General features: G+C 40.3%; 1 long non-coding RNA gene across 10 annotated transcripts in view; it reads right to left on the bottom strand.

The window, feature by feature from the left end:
- Window positions 1-11,596, bottom strand: part of LOC309376827 — a 396,206-nt gene extending 384,610 nt beyond the window's left edge. For 9 of the 10 annotated variants that reach the window (XR_014171297.1, XR_014171298.1, XR_014171299.1 and 6 more), the window contains exons 1-2: window positions 10,662-11,596; window positions 9,053-9,134 (exon numbers count right to left, since the gene is read on the bottom strand). This is a non-coding gene — a long non-coding RNA (uncharacterized lncRNA). Of the gene's footprint in view, window positions 1-6,687; window positions 7,844-9,052; window positions 9,135-10,661 lie in introns of those variants that run through there. The other variant, XR_014171306.1, reaches the window with a different exon arrangement.
- Between the last annotated feature and the right edge of the window lie 12,087 nt (window positions 11,597-23,683).

The raw sequence follows: 23,683 nt of genomic DNA, 5'->3' as shown, positions 1-23,683 counted from the left end.
TGCGGTGCCATTTGAAGCTATCCATACTGTGCTATATGACTCTTAAGTTAAAAAAAATATGGCAATAGTCATAGCCATCCCAAGGCATTTTGAAAAGTATCTGAAGAAGTGTGCATGCACACGAAAGCTCATACCAAGAACTGACTTAGTTGGTCTTTAAGGTGCTACTGGAAGGATTTTTTTTTGTTTTGACTATGGCAGACCAACACGGCTACCTATCTGTAACAAGGCATTTTGGTGGCTGAGACAGAAGACCCTAAATGACAACCTACCTACAGTAGATAAATAGTTGACAATCTGACAATGACTCTCAAAACCTGCCTCCCAACATCACTTCACTTAGCCTAATAGGAGGACTAATATGAAAAAGTGCTAATATCATACTCCAGAGGTCTGCATCAGTTCTGTAGGCAATGCTGCCTTCTATCACACCTGTTTCACAAAAGGTCAGGTATTGTAATCCTGGATCGAAGTTCATGGGTATTGAAATAGCCAGTCCCATCAGTACAAGAAGTTCTGCTTGTGCAAAAAGACTCCCCCCCCTTCTCCCTCACATGAGTGGGGGGACCCCTAGAACAGATATAAGGGGCACACAGAGGAGGAAGAAGGTGATAATGTTCTGTTGTTCACAGAGAAATCTTTGCTGACAAAACATTTTTCCAGCCCTGGAGATATCCACGATGAACCTGGGAACTTCTGCATGCAAACCAATTGCTCTGCCATTGAGTCCTTCCCTTACTGCAAATGAATACAACAGACATCACATATTCGGTATATGGCAAGGGCCTGAATCAATGGACTTCCCCAAAGAGGAACAACTGCCTAAGCATGATTCTGTCCCAGTTCTAAAGACATCATTGGTCCTATTGTCCTATTTAGCTTCCCTCAACAGCAATTCTACTCTAAATAGAATGCTGGAGAAGTGGGAATATTGTTTCTATCTTCATTGCTACATTTATCACTCTAGTAGAAGAGTAGTAAGTCTATATTCCATCACGTCCTAAATACAGGAGGTTATGCGTATATAATGCTAACTAATGTGTGCATGACTGAGTACTTAGGTGTTTGGCCATGTGATGTGGTACACTGGTTAATTTTAAAACAACAGCTTGGCCTACCTCTCAAGCCATACTCCACGTTTTGGGGGCTCAGGCAGCTTGCCTCCACCTATGGCAGTACTGAGCTCCTGTGCTATGCACCATTATTTGTTGGTGCCACCATGTTTATTACACTAGCCACCAACGGATGTGTGTATGTTGGAGGCTGTCATAATTTGTATGATGGTGCCTGCAAGTTAACGGATACTATGTGCCCCTGGCCACCACCACCCCCAACTGCCCCCAACTGCCACCCAGCTGAACCACATTAGCTGCAATGGTGGATACAAACTGGTGGTTATGGGCCCTTCTGGGGGCTTTGAAAGCATTTGCCCATGTATGCTGTCTGCTGGCCTGCCACCATGAATCACAACATTCTATATGTATCCTAAATGAGGTGTGTGAAATTAATGAGAATTTTTTCATTTAGATGAGCCAGAAGAATGAGACCCAAGAAAATCTGAGGTAAATGCCAGCCTCTATAACTGACTTAATCTTTGTCCTTATATAAGCCATTCACCTTGAGGGGCAGGTGAAGGATGGGGATTTTCCATTATAAACCTGGGATGACAGTAGTGGTTACCCACAAAGACAGTTGTTTAGTGACCAATTGTACATGACTTATCTATCACCAAGCTTTACATCATAGTAGTCTTTGTTTTTTCACATCACAGATATTACTGTAATAGATATTGTGGTTTTACTACCAATGTTTATATATAGCCTTCAGTTAACTAATCTGTTTATATTTTTTTAAAAGCAGCCCATCCATCATAATGTGATCATGGGGGGAATTTGAATGGAAGTAAATAGTAGTAATGGAACCATACGTTTGTTCACAATTTAGGAAATGGTTGGTTGGCAACCATCCGTCTCTGTAGACAATGAAGGAATGTGCTTTTGGGGGTGAAATCAAACTGTTGCAAGGTTATAGCACCTGCTATGGCTGAAATAGAACTAAATGTCAAGCACAATAGTGTGTATGCTGACCCTATGAAGTTTATACTGTTCTGAGCAAATATTCCTCAATAATTTCTAGATGGTTTTCAATTCTACTTATGTGAAACGGAAGAACTATTTATCAAGATATTTACCATACAATAATGGTAAAATCGGAGAAGATCCTCTTTGAGCTAAATGTAAACACAAATTTCAACTTTGTTTGCATCTGTTCATTTAGAAGGCTTGCACGGGGGGGGGGGAATGGTAACATAATTTAGCAAATAAATCAGACAACCTTTCTGACACAAATAGGGACCCACCAAGTGTGAGGAGAAGCAACTGTCACAGCAGACATATACTGTCTCATATACTGAAGCATAGTTAGATCAGGGTAGACTGAATGGTGCAATGAAAGTTAACATTTGCTTTCAATGAACACACAAGTTTATTTCTGCTATCTACAACTGATCTTTCCCTCCATTCTTACAGAGCAAGCTATTTAAGTTTTCTTTGGACACCCAACCTATGTTAGCTTTTATACTTAAAATAATAAATTCATTTGCATTTTCCATAAATGAGTACTCAATGAGATTACAATGGATGAGAATATAAAAGGGGAGTGAAAGCCCAACAACACAGGAGCTCTAACTATTTTATCATTAGATACCAATATTGCACTTACCAACCCAAATATTTTAACTCTCAGCTTCTGAATGTGCCAGGCCAAATTGCTCATATACAGTCTAAGAAGTGGTGTCAGCACAGTGACAAAAATCCAGGCTGAAGTTGTCTGGGAAATCTCATGTCCTTGGCCTTGCCTCACCAAATAGATGAAAAATTATAGGATGAACTTGACTGCCTTAGAACTTACTACTCTTCCAGCCTCAGTAGGACAGCAATTCACAGGAGGCAATTTCACAGGGATTTATTTAGGAGATTTAGTCAGCAGTGAAACTGCCTCTCTCTTCCCCCCACCCAAACCCATGCCTCTTCTTTGTAATGCATTGTTATGCTCACTGCTACAAAGGATGTAATACGATGTTCTAGGTACATGCAATGGTAAATTATCGGGAGGGGAGAGACAAAGTATCAGAGAGGGCAAACTATTGAAAACAGAAGGGACATGATGTCCAACTTAGAGCCAATTCATATACTATATAAAAAGTGGATGAAGAGAAGTTCAACTTGCACATCCTTCTCTGTGAATTTCTACTGTAAAGTGAGAGCTCATAAATTTCATTGTGAGTTCAAACTTGCAAGATAATTTTCTACGGTCCAGTGTAAGCTGGATAATAAGAAGCATGAGTGAATGAGAAGGAATGACTGTATGCAAATATACACTCTGAAGGCAGCCCTGTTTAGGGAAGCTTTTAATATTTAATAGGTTTTGTATTTTGGTGTTCTGTTGGAAGCCACCCAGAGTGGGGGGGGGGTATAAATAACAAATTATTATTATTATTATTATTATTATTATTATTATTATTATTATTATTATTATTATTATGCTGCACCAGCCACTGAATAAGGATAGAATCCAATGCAACTTTTCTGATGTCTTAATGTAAGGGGAGCCATTTTGGCCAATTCCTTCTTTGCACTGCAGCCCCTTGCACTACCAAAAAATATTTCAGAAAAGTGAGGAGGGGAATAACAGTGGGGAAGCAATGCAGGGCAAACTGGAGGAAATTACCTCCCCTTCTCTTATATTAGCAGTGGAGTTTGCTGGAACAAAAGCTGTTTCATGAGTGGAAATACAACATTGGATTCCACCTGAAAGTGCTGGAAAACAAGTCACAGGGAAAAAGATAAATGTGCTCAGGAACCAGCATAGGACAATGAATAATCCCTGAAATTAACTCTGATTGAAATCCCATCTGAAACATATTGGAGGAGCTCTACCATCTCTCAGCATCAGTTCCAATACATTGTACGATGATAGGCAATGAGAAGTTGTAAATTATGTTGCATTTTAAAAGCTATTAAATAATAACTTATTATTTAGAAAGCTCAACTGTCATGGTGCAGGTGCACAGTTGGCACCAAAGCTGGGCAAGTGCCAGGTGACCAAGCATTTTTTTCCAGGGGTTTCCATGCTGACACACACAAACCAGAAGAATCCCCAGTCCACCCTTACCACTGCCATTTCAGTACTTCCAGAGAGGTGGGATTAAAGGGGTGATTCAAACTTCATGCTGCACTGTTCGGAACACCTTCTGGAAGGTGGGCATTTCAGGTCTCTTACCTAAAGAACTGCGGGTGGTGCTGTGGGTAAAACCTCAGCGCCTAGGACTTGCCAATCGCATGGTCGGCGGTTCGAATCCCCGCGGCGGGGTGAACTCCCATCTTTCATTCCCAGCTCCTGCCCACCTAGCAGTTCAAAAGCACCCTTAAGTGCAAGAAGATAAATAGGTACCGCTTTATAGCGGGAAGGTAAACGGTGTTTCCGTGTGCTGCTCTGGTGCCGGTTCGCCGGAGTAGCTTCATCACGCTGGCCACGTGACCCGGAAGTGTCTCTGGACAGTGCTGGCTCCCGGCCTCTTAAGTGAGACACGACTGGCCTGTAAGGGCAGGGGTACCTTTACCTTTACCTAAACAACCACATAAACTTGCAAAAGAGACACCTAGAGGTTACGTGGAGGGCAGTGTCGGAGCCTAAATGCAATGTGCATATGTAAAAGGTCCAGAAGGCCCAGGTGGTAAGAGGTAACCCCAAGGATAGGGACTGATAAAGGGACTGGTGGGGGGGGGTGAGATGCAAGGCTTTGCCTAAGAGCCAATGTGACATAACAGCAACTATTTTGTGGTTGAATGTGACAAAACGTAGGTTTGAAAATGTGCTCATCCGTTACTGGGTGGCCTTGAACAAGTCAGTAGTTCTCAGTCTAGCAGCTAGTTTATCTATCAGGGATGTTACAAGGATAAAATGAGATAAACTACATGGAGATTAAATTTAAAGCATGTGCAAGGCTGGATTAAGGTTGTTGGGGGCCCTGTTGGAGTTCCCAAAATAGGTCCCTCAAAAGGAATGGATGAAACAAGGTATTTTTTTAAAAAAGAAAGTCCTGTGGTATTTTAACAACTAACAGATTTATTTGGCATATGCTTTACAGGATTCTGACCCTGGGGAGTTTCTCAACTCTCAGGAAAACACAAACAAAAAACCCCATCTTGACAAGCTTCATAAACAAAAAGAAAATACTGTGAGCAAGTCCAGTTTCACATTTTAAACTCATTTAATTCATCATTGTTTTTGCTCATTTCTTGCCAGCCTACCTCATATGACTGTTGTGACAATATAGAAGAGGTATAAAATGGCTGCAAATTTCAACATGTATTTTGTTTAATAAAATTTGTATAGTGCTTAATTGTAAATAAAACAAATAAAACTTTTAAGTGGTTTTGCTTCCTAAGTTTCTTTCGAGGAGGGCTAGATGTTCTTAAAAAAAAGAAAAGTCTGAGCCGCCTTGCAGGCATGGGCCCTGGTGCAATTGCTCCAACTGCACATTATAACCTGGCTGTGTGTATACTAAGTTAGGTTGACATGACACATGGTAATGGTCTTTATAAGCAGCTTCTTTTATCTCCTGTTGGAAATATATTTAAATATCATATGTGGAAGGAGGACAGCTAAACCTATTTTGATGGTTAACAGGTTCTAGAATTCTTTTTTATGTGATTCCGCCCCTGTTCCAGTAAGCTGATGGATAGTGCATTTTAGCAAATAAAGAGATTGCTGCTGTGTTGCATTAGTGGCATCATATGTATACTAACAACCTGACACATTCCAGTATTAGAAGCTGTACTTGAAGATACAACAGCCAAAGGCAGCACATAATTGTTTGTAATTTAGCACAAGTGATGCCTATCTAATCAAATTCTCTTGTTGATATACTTCTGGGGTCTAGGCTTCCAGAAACAAAAGCATGGCTTTCATTTTTGGTTAACTTTTCCAGATTTGGTAAATTGTGAAAAATATAATATGGTAAAAATGGTACCTTAGGGAATACTTTTTCAGTCTATTTAATTAAATGTAATGATAATCTGTGCAACATCTGATCAAATTTTTCATTAGATCTCATTTTTAATTTTTCACTAGCTTCATAATAAAGCATAATGATAAACCAAACCAATCATGAGCCTGCTTGTAGATTTTCTGCTTTGTAATGTTCTGTACCATAAAATCCCCCGCCTTCCCCCATGAAACACCAAGTAGCAAATTGCAGTATTATAGCCTTCCCTTAGTGACTGAAACATCCATTTCTGTGTGGCATCAGACTAATAGATATATTTCCGTAGGTAAATGGAAAGAATTTCTCGCTGTAATCTTATTTGAATTTCATTTCATTTGATTAAAGTAGGGAGGAGGGAGGGGGAAATTAAACAAAAGAATTCAAAATGAAATTGAAGAGATGTGTTGCTGGAACGAAAGTGAAGACAGTACCTGACATGATTTTCCTGAGCATAATGCTGCCAGACCTAATAGGGCAAGCTGTGGTTTGAATGGATGATATCTTAGGTTTTTGTAATGCTAAAGGACTTATCAAGGTTTTTTTTTTTTTTAAGCAGACAGATAAGGGAATCTAAAGTTATGTCAAACAAATTACATTTTAGTTATTAGCGGCTAGTTTGTAAATATCAAAGACCCACTTATTATAGTGCTTGGAGCTGCATTTGCATGCTGATGAAATGCGAGTGGATGGCTGTGAACTGTAGGGTTATCTCTAGTGGAGCAGTGGGGAGCTCCAGAATCAGACAGTTGAGCATCTGACCGACTCAAGAGTCCAAGCTGCAGACCTCTTCTATTCACTTTCTTCACAACAATTAAAATATGCAAAGTGATAATTTTCCTTAAGTAGCCTTAAATGTGCGATCTATTTAAATGTGAGGGAAAATTGCCTGAAGCTTCTGGTGTGAGGGACAAAAAAGAATAAATTATGCAAATAGCGGAAAAGGACTCTACCACTTGAACGCCTAATTTTCCTGTAATAAGCATACTGTTTCATTTAATTTTTTGCCTCTTATTAAAAGTGACAGTTCTTTTTGCACTGTCTGATGGTTATATCTGACACAAGCAAGGGGAAATGACTGCTAGACTAAATGCTAAAGCGTTTTGGTAGCTTTTTTAGATGATGGTTACATTCACAAAGTAATTATGCACTGAAGAGTCGAGAAATAAGGTTTAATTACACAGTAATCGCTTCTGATGGACACGGCAGAAGTGTGAACACCGCCAGACTGCAATCCATCAATGACAAACCCCTGGCCACTTTTAATTCCTCCTCATTTGCATCATAACCTCCGCACCAAGTTGCACAAATGCTGTTAAATGTTAATAGGAGCTGTCTCTCCACTCAAAATGAATGCTTAAGCTGTTTCATTTTTTTCCCTCCTCCACCTCAGACCTTCAAAACCAGCTCTTCTCTGAGAGCAGGCATTAAGCACAGAGCATGGTGCATGGTCACTGTTGTGCTAATTGGGAGCAACACTTAAAGTTTTATCTCTCAAGCGCTAATAATGCACACTGCTGACAAACCAGTGAATAAGTAATGGACTGGGGGTGTGGGGGGTGAAGAGAGAAGGCAAACGGCATGCCTGGAATGAAAAATGCAGTTGGGACTGTTGTTCAGTGACTAGCTATTTGATTAGGCCCTGTAGTCGTATTTAATCCAGATCCTTGGGGAACATAGACAAAATTACATCTTCATCTCATCAAACATTCAGCCATATTTAAGCATTCAGCTGATCATGCTTTTATTGTTTCTCTTGCAGCTACAGAGAGACAATGATGTGCTGAACTCTTCATTCTGTAACACAGAAAGACTGAGCTTAAACTAGGTTATTTTATTGGGAAGAAGGGCAGAATTAGAGCTATGGTTTAAGCCCATTAAGTATGGAGAAGGGGTCCCCCCCCCTTGTTTACCAATTTATTTATAATCTCCTCTTTCTTTTCCCCCTTCATCATCCATGTTTGGACCAACTTACATCCTGAGACCGTTCCACATCATTCATTAATTTTCAAATTATTCTTTTTCTACTAAGCAGTAGGCATCGTTTTGTCCTGATAAGAGGAAGATTCCTCTGCTGCGTACCCACCAGCAAGTTCCACTGACTGTTCCATGGAACAGGAAAGGTAATTTGTAAGCAGCCAGCTAAGTTTAACAGTAGAGTCCTAAGTGACAAAAAGCGTCTTTTTTTCCTCCATGAAGATTGAGAATTAACAACACCTTTCAGTGCATAATAGTTAAGCCTTTATCACTTCAGGAGCTGCTGATAAGGTTAAGAACACTAGACAAACTGCTCATTAGTGGGAAGGCTTGCCTTTTATATTAAAGACTGCTGGGTACTGAAGTTCCTCTAGTGAGCAATACATCCCTGGCATTTGAAAAGAACGAGCTAATCACAGCACATAAATGAATATGAGAAAACATGGCATAGTCTAGCGATATTAGGTTGGTTTTCCTATACATTTTATATGTGTGCAAAAATCATGCTCAGGAATGCAATGCAATTGCAAGCTCCCATTGATGCTGGCAACTTAGGTTTCTTGGATTTGCCAGCTTCTTCCATCAAGATAACTTCCTTATATGAACTGCTATTCCTCTGGCTGTTTAGCACACATCTAAAAACACAAGCTGCACTCCCCAACTCATTTAGTTCATGATAAGACCATGACAAGAAATGCAGACCATTGCAAATTTGTTCAACAGTGGTTACCAAAGCAATAACAACCAAAATAGAAGTGATCAATGCATTTGTGGTTTGCAAACAATTCAAATGGTGATTAAACAATAAAATAAAATAATTGGCTCCATGCTGTCCTTCAATACTATCCCCAAATTTACTGCCTGAGATATGTTGCTTCATCCCACCCAAGGGTTAGGGCTGATTCTGTACCAAAACTTAAGTTTAATTTCAGCCCTTGGAAGGGCCCAGTAAAGGGCTTTCTCTGTTGCAGCCCCCCATCATTAGCCCACCAAGCAGCTGGGGTGAATTAAAGTGGAACAATCACTTACAGTTCCTGCAGTTCAAAGGCTTTATTCATGCAAGAACTATTTGCAGGATGAGTGGAGATGAAAGAAACAGATGACATCTAGTCTGGGGAAAAGAAAAAAATGGCTTCGTTTTTGGCATGAAGTTAACTCAGAGAGCTAAAAAAGGTGCTGGTTCAATTGCTACACAGTGCCCTCTGGTAGTTTAAAGCAACACATTCATTCACTACAAACTCAAGAGAAGGAAATTTGTTTTTCTCCAACAGCACCTAAATTGTGGGACTCCATCCCCACAGAGGTGTGTCTGGCACCTTCGCTGTATAGCTTTCAGTGTGTGCTGAAGACACAAGCCTCTTTTTAAAGGGTGCCCCTGTTCTTCTAACTGTTACTTTGCTAACCAAGGAAACCCCCTACTGAATAAAGTGTTCACTGACTCCCACCGCTGAGGTTCCTTAAAGCACACAAACATAAAGAGATAAAGGAGTTGCAAAATATGCATGCTCAGAAGTAGTTTGAAGGACTGTAGTTCAGTGGTAAGGCCTCTCTGCCTTGCATGCAGAAGGTCTCAGGTTCAATCCCTAGTGCCAGTCAGACCAGACAATTCTAAGCTATGGTCTGACTCAGGATCAGGCAGCTTTTGCTACATAACCCAAAAGCGTGGTTGCAGCCAATAATAATAATGATTATTATTATTATTCAATATTCAAAAGAAAAAGAGAGCATTGGGGCAAGTGACAGAAAAACAATAGCAACCCACTATCATTATCTCTTAAGTATCTTCCTTTTCCCTATTATTATTATTATTATTATTATTATTATTATTATTATTCAATATTCAGAAGAAAAAGAGAACACTGGGGACAGGAAAACAATAGCAACCCACTATCACTATTTCTTAAGTATCTTCCTATTTCTCTCACTCCCTCCAAGATATTTTCTAGCTATGAAATCCTTCCAACACCTTCGCTAGCTAGGCCCAGCAATGGCCTATATATATATATATATATATATATATATATATATATATATATATATGCTTTCGTAGATTTTCACGGGTACAGGAATGCAGGTTTTGGTGTCCTCGGGTGTCTTCCCGTGTAAAAGTTGGGGTGTCTAGGCGACGTTTCGACGAGGTCTCACTCGTCATCTTCAGGCTGGTGCTTTCGGCTTCTTGTTACTGGAACAGTAACAAGAAGCCGAAAGCACCAGCCTGAAGATGACGAGTGAGACCTCGTCGAAACGTCGCCTAGACACCCCAACTTTTACACGGGAAGACACCCGAGGACACCAAAACCTGCATATATATATATATATATATATATATATATATATATATATATATATATAATTTTGACAAAGTAATAAGAATAAATAAATAAGAACAAAAATTAAAATAAGAATAAAAATATTCTTCACACATTTTTATCCTTCTTATTCTTATTTTTATTCTTAGCAATGACCTCTTCACTGCTATCGACTATTGAGTTTACCTCAGGCTTTGTGAATGCTATGCAACACTAACTTAAGTGTTAAGTTGCAGGATTTTATTTTTATTCTTTTAATGAGTGGTCCTTTTGTATTGAAGCCTACTGAAATCTTGTACATACGTCAATAAAGCTTTGAGAATACAAACCTGGGAAGTTACCTCAGGAGGTTTGCTGGTTCTTCAAAATGGAGGCCTTTCTGCCTGTTCCCTCAGGGATTAGCATACGTTCTCTGCTCCCCTTACTGAGGCATACCTCCCCCTCCCCCAGCTTCAGCCTCATAAACGCTTTTAAATAAATGAAATGAAACAAAACCAAATGAAACAAATGCAGCTGCTTGTTCCCCTCATAGGTTTCCTTTCTTCTGCCTGGAACAACGAAGCCTCAGGAGTCTGGTTAGGGCCGGCTTGGTTGCTAGTTTATGGGCCAGAGCCTTTCCACCCTCTCCTCTGTCACGTTACAGGTATCTTGACTTTGGGCCATTTCAGGCGCATTTTCAACGTGGTCCAAGCAGTGGAAGCAGCAACCACAGGCATGTCCTCTCGGCTCATTTCCCCGTGCCCGAATCGCGAGGCAGCAAAGTCATGAGGCCAGCTGCCATTTCTCATGGACATACCCCGAATTGGCTCCAGCTGCTTTTGAACTGACTGCAGTTTCGTTTTTGCCAGCCATGCCAACCCTATGGGCAGGGCAGGGCGGGCACCTTCTGTGAGGTCTGGGGTTTGCAGGAGGAGGACTCTGACTCCCTAATTCCCAGTCAGGTGTTCTCTTCACACAACTAAGTGTCACGGGGAAGGGAGAGCAAGGCCCCGCCTTCTGCCACTCATGCAATGCAGGGGAGGAATCCGTAGCAGGAGCCTGTTCAATACACAGCTGTTTGCCTCCCCTTGAAACCTGTGTGCATGCAGACATGGCCCCATGTGGGGAGGGGGCCAAGGCTGTAATTGTGGAGCTAGAAGCTGTGACCCCACCATCCCCTCTTATGCGAGAGCTATAAATAAGTCAAAAATGTGTTTGTGTGTGTGTGTGTGTGTGTGTGTGTGTGTGAGAGAGAGAGAGAGAGAGAGAGAGAGAGAGAGAGAGAGAGAGAGAGAGAGAAGAAAAGAAAAGAGGGAGAGAGAGAGAGAGGGAGGAGAAGAGGAGAAAGTGAGAAGAAAGAAAGAAAGAAAGAAAGAAAGAAAGAAAGAAAGAAAGAAAGAAAGAAAGAAAGAAAGAAGGAGAGAGAGAGAGAGAGAGAGAGAGAGAGAAGAAAAAATGAGAGGCATTTCCAAAGCAGCTAACTTCCTACCAAGAGAGAACTGCTGTACAATTGCCACTTTTTATTTTCAAAACTCCTTGCACCCCAGGCAGACTGGAATAATGATGATGTTGTTGTTGTTGCTGCTGCTGCTGCTGTTGTTTGCAACACTTAAAAAAGAAAGAAAAAGTACTGGCAATATACCATCGATATTTTTCCCCACTGCATGCCCAAAGTATTCTGTCTACCCACCCACCCCCTCCGCCTCTCCACATTATTGTGGAAATGCCAAACGTCTTGCCTGGATATGGGTTTCATAGAGACAAGTACAAGTAAACTGAACTGGTTAGCAGTTGACAAGTACAGAGGAAGCTTCTGGCAAGATGATCACATTTCAACAAATGTGCAGTTTTATAAAACAAAGTTATTTGAGTAAGGTGGAGGTGTTTAGATTCACAGCAAGGTTCAAAGACCGCTTATCTATATATTCAAGATAAAGGCATAGCACTCCGCCCCTCACCCCCAAAAAAGTGCCAGTGTTTTTAAGTGTGTTTGTTACGTTTGCTTTTTATATCCATACTAACGAATGCAAGGTCACCCACATGATACAATCACAATCCCTTTTTTGCTACTCTCTCTGAATGGTGTTCCTGTGTTTTAGTGAGCAGTTAAACCAGTGCAGTGAGACAGACTGGAGGTGGGAATTATTGGAGAATCTCCAGTGCTTTCTATAGTCAAACACAAAGCTAGGGAAGAACAACATTTTGCCAAGGCTCCACACAAAAAACACTGAATGTGGAGCTAATGTTGCAAACTGACAGAATTTTTCAAGCTGCTATGTGAAAATAAAATAAAACTTGTTTGACCAGTGACCTTTCAATACTATGTTTGCCAAAATATGATCCTGACAAATTGACATATATTCCCAATTTTGTCAAAAACAATTTTTGGAGGCTATATCTCTCTCACACAAAGAATCATTAAAAATGTATGTTTCCTCTCCATCTGGTGTACTCAACTAGGGTGTTGTCAATGGAATCAAGTCGTAATCTAGACTGGTTGTGTATAAACAGTTGTCAATATTTCTGTTTCAAAAACTCTTCATTACACGAGTGTTTAGTTGCAGATACTGCAGGAGTTTCTAAGAAGGGCAACCAAGAGTTGAAACAGTTCTTACAAAATAGTGGCAGGCGGTCATAAAAAGAGGCAGTTCACAATGCAATCCCAATTCCTAAAAGCCATTGCTCCCTGTTTAGTAGGTGATAGACAATCAGAACCTGCAGTGTAACATGGATCTTTGTGGGCAGAACCAGATATCAACAGTATGTGTCTAAAGCATTTAACAAAATATGTTATTTCATGTGTTGAAGCAAAAGATTTCCCTAAAACGTAGCTAGGATGAGGGACCTCCCATTAGGCAGAGTGAGGTAATCGCCTCAGGTGGCAAGTGCTAGGGAGCAGCAATGGCGCACACACACATACATTCATTTTGAGCACCCAAGACATTCACATCTGCTAAGTATCAGTGTTGTGTGTCTTGCAGGCCTGTCAAGAACCCTCTGAACTAGCCTGCTGCCCTCAGGTATGCTAAAGGTCACTATTCCATTGCCAATACTTAGGCGTGTTTCACCTGCCAGTCCAGTCAGCTTCATAGAATAGGAGGGGACTCCATCTTACCCTTTGTCAGAAGCAGCAAAATATATTGGGCCTTCTCCTTCCCATTTTATCATGACAGCAACCCTGTGAAGTAGGTTAGGCTGAAAGACAGTGACTGGCCCAAGTGCACTTCATGGCCAAGTGAGGATTTGAACCTTGATCCTAGGTCCAACATTCTAACAAATACTCTGGATCTCATCAACTTATAGTATGCAATCCCTGTGTTCATAGAATTGTTGCCCAACAGTCCTGAAAAATCATGTGTTCCCATGTCTTCTCCCAAACAAACCATATAAAATTAACTCCTTTTGTATGATGAGACTCCACCAGCACCTTTTAGAAAATGTCCAAGGACATAATAACACAATGGTCTGGTTTGCATATCATGGTTAGCCAAACTATGGCATATTGGGGACCATGCAAATGTGCAGGCTCCCAAAGAGGAGTCAACAGCCACTTTCTTCCCACTGCACCACACTGAGCTTAGCCAAGGTTTGAAGTAGGCTGGATCTAGATACATTCAAAAAGCGTTTCAGGAAAACATGTTCAAAAAGGGAAATCACGTTGGCAAAAGACAGGACTGCACAGCGCCATCTGGTGTCACAGTGTTATAATGCATATAAAGTGCTTTTTCTTTACAAATGTAGCAGAGTCCTAAGTGTGTTAAGTGCTCTCGTCACTAATAACGACCTGTAGCAGAGAACCTACAGTATGCCCAAAGTCTGCCTTACTATGACATGCAAACCAGGCAAATACAATGTTTGCACTATTGACTATATATAGCATCTATCTATCTATCTGAGCTCTTAGTGGAAAGTTGTATTAGCTTGCTATTTTTGACAGACAGTTCTTGATATATTGCCACACTGATATTCTTCTTAAACAGCTTCCGGCACTTGCCATAAGCTATATAAATCTGTCTACACCTCTATTATCCTACACCTCTATTAGCTACTGAGCTGAAAATGACAAAGCATAGGATTCCCACCTTTTTCTGGCCTTGTCCTATGCAGAAGAACATAAGAAGAGGCTGGTGGCTCAGTCCAAGGGCCCATCTAGTCCAGCATTCTGTTCTTAGGGTGGCCAACCAAATGCCTGTGGGAAGACAAGAAACTGGACATAAAGCACAACAACACGCTAACACTCTTGAACTCCAGCAACTGGTTTTTTTTCCATTTTATCTCCATGCTGGGAGACATTTCTACTGATAAATTTCTGCATACCATATTGCCACAACAGCAGGAAGAAGAAGAAGAAGAAGAAGAAGAAGAAGAAGAAGAAGAAGAAGAAGGAGGAGGAGGAGGAGGAGGAGGAGGAGGAGGAGGAGGAGGAGGAGGTGGTGGCAACCATAGACAAAAAAGCAAAGAAAAGAAAACGCCCACTTGCAATTCTAGTTGTAAAATTTGTGGGCTTTTGTTAAATTATCTGTTGATGTTTTGCTACAGTTTTTGGATACATGTTATTGATGCATTGCAAGTCTCTGCTTTACAAGTCAATTTATTGAATAAATATGAAATAGAATAAAATGCTTTTTATTCCTCCCCCCCCCTCCAATACCGTTATAATTATGTAGGAATTAAGCCAGTAAAAATGTAGATTGAACCTTGGCTTAATTGGTTTATGTTTAAAGATTCTTTGATCAGCGATAACAGAAATATATATTAACATGTTGCATTTTAAAGTGATGCTGCCTTTCATTAATCAAGTGTCTGTATGGTTGATTAATTTGAACAAGGTTTAAATTGCTATGAAAATTTATCATTCATAGCCATGATCTCCATTTACATATATGTTAATTATGGTAAATGTAATCTTTTTCTGAATCCTCTGGGCTGAATACTAAAAAGACATCGTGATCACAGGAAGGGACTACTTTTCGATTACAAAGTAAAATTTTGCTACTATTCAGTAAGGTCTGTTTCTCTTGTCAGAGATGGACTGGCACACAAAAACATTTCATGCTGAAGGCAAATTCAAATTTCAAGTGATATTTTTTAAGTCAATATCTATAGTATTCCTGAGTTTTAAAATAAAAACTCCTACCCTCTGCTAAAGATGACCTGATGAAAATATATATATATATTTTCCTTCCAACACTGAGCTTCTTTTCCCCACCCCCTTCATTTTAGCGGCTTAATTAGTAAACACATGATGTTTTCTCTGTCTGTTTCTCTCTTTTAAGAAGACAGAAGTTAGCAAATCTGAAAACGTCTGTAATACAATTAAAATTAATTACATTGCAGGAGATAGACACCCCTGAGGTTTATAGCCTCTTAAGCTGTATTAGAAAAAACATATCTCTGAGCAATGAAGATACAATAGCAATGAAGAGACAATATTGGATGTATTGCTGTGGTTAAATGCAAATAAATATATTTCACTCTGCTCATTTAAAACCCCTTTGGAGACCATTAAAATGTATTTGTTGGCTGCAAAAGATGAGTAAAATGTAGGAAACTGTCCTGTCAAAGAATTTTAACAAAGCTTAAAGAGGGAATGTATTTGCTGGAAAGGCTTTGCCATCTATAACACAGAAAGAAGAAATAAGGAAAGCAGGACTTCAGGCCTATGGAATTCAACTTGAATAAAATAATGGAAGGAGCAGGTAAGCTCCGCCCCACATAATCGATCACAAGATGTGGTGCAAACTCACACCATTTGAATGGCAATGCCCATCAACTTTGGAAGGCAGCCCCCTCAAATATTTTAGGGGGGGTCCTCTAGGAGTTGGCTCCTATGATACGGCAAATGTCAAGATCAAAGTGTGGAGCCCAAGCTGGAGTCTAGGAAATTTTTCATCTTCATTTATGGAAAAGTCAAAATGTTCAATGGATGTACATAAAAAAAGGAGTATGTTTGTGTCCAGATTTTATATGATTTGGTTTCAAAATATATGTAGTAATGGAGCTTGAAAATTTAAGTCTTCTAAGCCTCCCTGCTGCCTGAGATTTTTGGAGGCAGGCTATAATATTTGGGTCATGCTGAAAAGACATTGAATAATTCACATGTTCCACAAATAAGGCTTGGCACTGGCGATTTTGTGCTTGAGCCTGGGCTACGTGAACATATATTTCATGGCAAGGCAAGAAGCCAATAAATATTCAGAATTCCAGTTGCTGAAATAAAAAAAAATGTAGGCATACTTAATAACTTTATGCAAACTTATTGGATGCCCTGGTTTAGATTTCCATGAAATATTTGCTCCAAGATTCTATTGCATGGTTCGTTTTGGTAAGTGATTTAAGCCACCTAGTCCAAAGTTAAAATGAGGAGTTAAAACCCTCCGTAGTAATTTACCCCACTTTGCAACTACTGTTAGAGTTATTCACCATAATTGTATATTAAGCCTGACCTTTTCTTTGGAAGTATACAAAACTTTCTTTTCTACATTGGCTTTTGGGGTTTAAGATTAAATGGGCAAATGGAGATAGTTGAATGCAAGAGTTTTGCTGCCCAATATCATTGGGATAGGGTAGGTCATACATGCAAGTCATCATACATTCTTCTTCTTCTTCTTCTTCTTCTTCTTCTTCTTCTTCTTCTTCTTCTTCTTCTTCTTCTTCTTCTTCTTCTTCCTCCTCCTCCTCCTCCTCCTCCTCCTCTTCTTCATCTTCTTCTTAAAAAAAAGGTTCACCACATTTGGATAATTTCTGCTTAAATTGTTAATATTTACATAATGTATTCACTGCAAAAGCAGACTCATTTCTTAGTCACAACTTAATGCAATTAAAATGTCGTTCTAGAAACCTTTGCAAGCATAGCACCTTTCATTACCTGACAAGACTCTTTTCAAAGATACTTATTTTGCAATTTTCTCTCCTACAGTTTTGTAGTTAGTCATTTGCCGCACTTACACTGAGTGAATATGATGAATTTTTCCACAGCAATCAAAAGGTTACTCATGTGTGTCAAGATGAAGGAAGTATTTACAGGATTGTGGCCATATTTGGAAACAGCCCAAAATTCATATAATGTTTCTATGTGTGGGCGAGCCTTCTTTTCAAAAAGTAAAATAAAAGGCGCAATGTTTTTACCTTGATTTCGGTGGGACTAGGGCACGAGTAAAATTGCAATGGCTTTTTAAGATGATCTGCTGTTGTAGGGAAATTACAAAAAAAATACAAAAGAAATATGAGCAAATGGAAGACAAGCAAAGGTTGAAACGAGATTTCCACGTTAAGAGTGTTCATGCCAAGATACAGGCAGTGCTGATTGTATTTTTTGGCTTGATTTTACAGTCTCTAATGTGGACTATCATTTTTGTTAAAAGAAAACCCCAGGACGATTTAAGTCTTTGTATGAAACTATCACCCTTGTGTTTACCTAAGTCATGCCATTTTCTGATTCATTTTTTTCTCCCCTAGTGTAAAGGTTTCCCCGTCTTCTTTGTAAGTAAATATGATGCATTTAAAGACGCAAGTGACTGGGGCAATTTTGTGACAGTTTTTGTCTGCTGAAGAGAGCTACTCTCAGATTATTATCTGTCTCAAGAGCTGAAAGGACATGAGAGAGTGCTTTTACAAAACTACCTTCATCTCTTGGGCCTTAATAAGAGCAACAGAGAGCAAGAAAAAGAAAGAAAAAAAGAAAAGAACAAGTGGTTATAGTAACGATGACTGATCTTGGTGCTCAAATCTTAGTGAAGTGCAATGCAGGTCTATTTGTCTGTCAGTCTGTCTGTCTATCTAATCTAATCTAACAACCAATTAGATCATAATCACAGAAGACCAGAGTTATCCTTGTGCCAGGCATCTGGAAATGTTTGTTTTGAATTGCGCAATTGGTTTTCAAGACAACTTCGGTGCTTTTGAGGTTGCTTTGACTGAAGGTGTCGTGCATTTTATGTTTGTGTACCACTTACAAATACTCGCACCCAAAAAATTCTGCCAGTCAAACTGACAGCACCTCCAACACACTTCAGCCATCATCTCTCCCCCCCCCCCCGAGGAAACAACTCACAACCACAAAAGGAGGAGCATCTCATTCTGATTTGTTTAGGGTGGATAGATCTATGAAGAAATGGACAATTTAAACAGCATAATGAATTGCCAAGGATAATACTCTCCCTCCTGCCTATATATATTGTAAATATGAATATGAGATACATCTACTTTTTGTGCACTTCTGGCATAACAGCTAAAGAAGGAACTTACGCATCTCTTCCATTGTGAATATGGGTTGATGCAAGTGATGATTGACATGTATTAATTGTCGATCAGAGGAAGAACTTCTCTATCATCCCCAAACACAATACTCTTCTTTCTTTTCTTTTTTAAAATTTTTAAATATTTTATTATTAAAATAATTCAACATTAATACATACCTATTACAAATATACAAAAATATGCAAACAAACATACATTTCATACAATCCTTAAAAATATTCATACTTTTTAATGAGTAAGTTCACACATCCTCCTGCCAGTCATAAAGTGAGCAGGTATCCAAGTGATGTACATGGATGCATGAACTAGCCCTGAGATGTATTTCTTCATAGGGGAGGAATAAGAATTTCACTTTTGGGTGTCCCACCAGAAAGATGAAAAATGAAGGAGGCATGTATTATGGTTGCTGCAATTGTGAAATGTCTGAGGTCACCTTGATTAGTACAGTAATGAATAGCCTGGCTATGTGAGAAGGTGCATATTTTCTCATGGGATATTGTATTGGTATAGGAGGCAGGTTTGGACTTGCTAACTCCATTTTCTCAATTTAAGCCAGATTGGGGTTGTTTATATGAAGATGGCAATCTTGACATGGCCAAAGCAGTGGCCTTGTTCGCTATCGGTGTCTCCCTTTATGGCTCAGTTAATTCCATCTTTACTTTTTGATTTTTTGGAGGGTGCTCGAGTTGCAACTGTTAAGTGTAGCTGCAAGATGTTTGAAAGTAGTGGCACGCAGGAGGGGGGTTTCCCTGGTTCTTGCATCAAGCAGAAATATTCATCTGCCCCAGTGCAAAGGGCATTCCTGAAATGGAGAATCAATTCAGTTATGACCAAGCAGCCACGTAGCTGCTGTACCACTGCATACTTATAAAACAGTCTCCACTAGGAAGCTGGAGATGAACTAATGCTACAAATTGGTGTTTCCCAACAGTTGCAGGCTGATCATTGGCACCTATCTGATCCAAACCGTGCTTCACTCTTGTGTTTTAATCCTTTGTCTCCTATGAATTCTGTGGGCAAGAACTGTGTATAATGCTCATGTTCTGAAACCATCCAAGGGGGGCAGGTCTCAATTTAGCATGCCACAGATTCTAGCCCATGAGGGCTGGACCATCTCAATGCCTCCCTTTCTCAAGGAAGAGTGGTGGGATTTTACACGAGGCTTATGATTAAACCGGTTGGTTCTGAATAACAGCATGGCACCTTGTCGGTATTTCATCTTTTGTTGTTGCTTTTATCTGCATCCTAAATATTAAAGAGGTCTGTCCGTGCTTAAATTGCATTCAAATCCACAAGCCCACTTTACATATTTTCTCTTCTAGGACATCTGTACTAGCATACTCTCACTTTCTACTCCCCTAACCTCTTTCTTCTCAGCTGCTCTATGTTTTTACATCTCTCCAGAGGGGTTAATACTTTACAGCTGCATCCTGCTTGCCAAGAGTCTCACATGTGCAAATTATTAATCTTTTCTATTGCTACAGTAACTCCCAAGGCTTTAAACACCCCCTACCTAAAGCTGGCCCCTTTCCAAGAAAACTTTCCCTTTTCTTTCTCCAAGAGATAATCTGGCCTCCTACCGAGCTGACATTGTTTGTTTACACAATTGCTGAGGTATAGTCCCCCCTTCCCAAGTAAAAATTTGCAAACTTGAATCTAATTTTGTAATACAAACTCAAGCACCTCTCTCTTTATATATATCTGGTGTTGAAAAAGTGTTGCCTAATTTTGTCTTGAAACAACATTGTAAAATAAATATTTCTGGCACTGCAGCTGATGTGCTGAAATCAGTGGTGGCACGGAAGATCTCCAGGCAAAATCCTAGACTTTTACCATTTCTGTTACATCCAGACAACAACTTCTCATGATGAATGTATTTTGTCTAAGCCTTGCTAATACCCTATGCAAACATGCCCCACTCAAGGCTATTTTCCAGAAATTTATAGTATTTTGTTGAATGATTCTGGATTCTGAGGATGGAACCACATGTTACTATAAGCAATGGGATACCATTCTCCCCTTCCCAGGGCTGACACTGCCATGAAGCATTGTGAGGCAAAAGTCTTAGGCAGTTGTGAAAGGACAACACAATGTTAGTTACTTAATTTCTCATTATTGCATCTTATTGCCAGGAAGGGGGTGAGGTGCCTATGAGTTTTTCTGTCTCATGTGCCAAAAAAACATAGCTGGCCTGGGTTCTAAACATCTTTTATTTGGGCAGAGGAGTCGACCATTTGCTGCCCAGGTAGCAATAACGTCTTGGACTAACTCCGCCTCCTCTATAACTTGTTCCCATGCCCAGATGGCATCACGCTGTGCATTTCTTATCGCTGCCAACCAATGAATGGAGAAATGCACTGAAACACAGAATATGTTTCCACGCTCAGTTCATTCATTTTAACCTCTTCAAAGGAGGTATTTTTAAAAAGGTAGAAGGACTGAGCTGGGTTCCTTCCTTGGAATGCAGAACATATTGCCCTGAATGCCTTGCAGGAAGTTTAGAAACAGATATAGATATATTAGAGAGAGCATGCAATCTGCAGTCTAAATTGAAACAGTCTTGGAGTATAGTTTCTGGGCAATGTTGTTTGCACACACACGAATGAAGATGTGGGGCTCACAAAATGAGTTCAATCAGGACCAGCCCCACCATTAGGCAGAGTGAGACAACTACCTTAGGCTGCAGATGGTGCCAGATCTCCAGCTGCTCCTTTCTGTCCAAGGACAGAGCTGTGTGTGATATGCAACCAGCTTTGATCCCCCTAAACTAGCCTCTTGGTGAGGTGGTGGGTACTGTCCCATGGCCAGCATCAACGTTAGATTCAACTACCATCCAGATAACCCTTTCTACACAAAATGGGATAGGTCTTCTTCAACTTGGGCAGCAAAATGTCTTGGGTCATCCCTGCGTTAAGAACATAAGAAGAATCCTGCTGGATCAGGCCAAAGGCCTATCTAGTCCAGCCTATCTAGATTTCTACAGTGGCCAAGCAGATATATCTGTGAAACTCACAAAAGTCTTCTTTTCCCATGGTCCCCTAGTGACCAGTATTCACAAACACATAATCTTTGATCCTGGAGATAGTATAGAACAACAACAATAGCAAAAACAACAACAACAAATTTATTATTTATACTGCGTCCACCTGGCTGAGTTTCCCCAGCCGCTCTGGGTGGCTTACAGCATATATAAAAACATAGTGAAATGTCAAACATGAAAAACTTCCTGCTACTGGGCTGCCTTCAGATGTCTTCTAAAAGGTATGTAGTTCTTTATCTCCTTGACATCTGATGGGAGGGCGTTCCACAAGGTGGGCACCACTACTGAGAAAGCCCTCTGCCTGGTTCCCTGTAACTTCACTTCTCGCAATGAGGGAACCATCAGAAGACCCTTGGAGGAGGACCTCACTGTCTGGGCTGAACGATGGGGGTGGAGACACTCCTTCAGGTATACTGAGATGAGGCCGTTTATATGGCCATCAAGACTAGTCACTGTTGACAGCCTTATTTCTTCATGGATTTGTCTAATCCCCCTTTACAGTCATCTAAGCTAGTGATCATCACCACATCCAACGCATTTCATCCCTTAATTATGCACTGTGTCCCCTCCTGTCTGCTTTCTCCACACCACACATATTTTTACAAATTTACCATACTTGTCTTTCCCCCCAAACTACCCCCCTCAAAATGAAGCAGAATTTCCTGCTTGGTACTAATTTATTCTTCTCAAATACTGGTACTCTTTTTAAAACAAACAAACCAACTTTTATTGAAAAGTTTTCGCACAAACACAAAACCCAGATTAAGTTTCCATCGTAAGAGACACAGACAACTTTGCTGCAATGCAAACCTGTGTTGTAAGCAAAAGCGGCCACAAACAGACAACAGAAGAGATCAAAAAGAAAGAAGACTCTGGGTACCATGTCCCTTGCTGCAACACTGGAGAGAAGAAGTTCAAAGATGCTGTTCCAAGGCTGAAACCACAGCAGTGGTCTGAGGAAGCCTCATAGTCGTGCCAGGCCCAACTCCAACATGCCCCCCCACCTCAACATAAGGCTGTTTTCCACCTGTAAGGCCTCACAACCAGCATGCAGACAGAACTGGAGTACATGTCCTTTATCCCCATCAAAAGATGTTGCGTATGTAGAACTTCAGCTTTCCCCTTCCCAGTTCTGATGTCTGTAGCACTTAAATCTGTGTCAAGGGTGGAGAGGGTGAAACAAGAACAAAGTATAGCTTTGGAAAAGAAATACTGTTTGTGTGGTGGGGACGCAGGTTTCCTTGAAGATGGTCCAGAATATAAAGCTGGTGCAGTTTGCTGTGCCAGGTTGTGATCTGGGGTAACCTGGAGGGATGGTGTACATACAAAAAATAAATCCCTATGATATGATGATTCATTACCCACCCTTTACCTAAGGTCCTGGGGTAGGTTACATTATTAAAACACTATATTAAAAGCAGTCTGCAACAATTTACAGTAACAAAAATTAGGTGGGTTCTAAAAAATATACACTTCAAGTGCTAGGAGGGCATTGAGAGGACATTTCCTGTAGTGGCTTCCCAACTCCTGTCAGTCTCCACAGTGGATATTATTAAGAAAGCACTACAAACAAAAATAAACTAAAAAAAATCACCAGGTTTTTACTCTTCTGCTTTGCTGAAGTTTATGGAATTTTATATATACACACACATATATACACACATATACACAAGCCTACACATGTCCACTGTTGTAAGCCACCTTGGGATCCATATCAGAGGAATGTCTAGCTAACTGGTGTCTATCTCATAAATAACACCAGGTTTCCCTGTGTCCTGATGCAAACAGCTGGTTGTGCCCAGTGACAGGCAGATTCTCACCTCTTCCCGTGTCACTCTGCCAGGAAAGGCCGCTGCTCCTCCCTACGTAGCATTTTGGAGGATGTGAAATAATCCTTGCCTTGTGTTTTACCCTTCCCTTTGGGTACCTGCTCCAGCGAATGACCCCCATCTTACTCTGTGCATTTGAGATTCAAAACTGGCTGCTAACTACTGTGCCTGCATTTCTGACCCTGACTGGTGGGAATTGAACTAAAGTCTCTCAAGTGCTGTAGGATCTAATTAAAATGCATCT

This window comes from Podarcis melisellensis (genome assembly GCF_964234715.1).
Source record: "Podarcis melisellensis genome assembly, chromosome: 1".
In the NCBI taxonomy this organism is placed as follows: domain Eukaryota; kingdom Metazoa; phylum Chordata; class Lepidosauria; order Squamata; family Lacertidae; genus Podarcis; species Podarcis melisellensis.
This window is presented reverse-complemented; position numbering and strand designations above follow the sequence as displayed.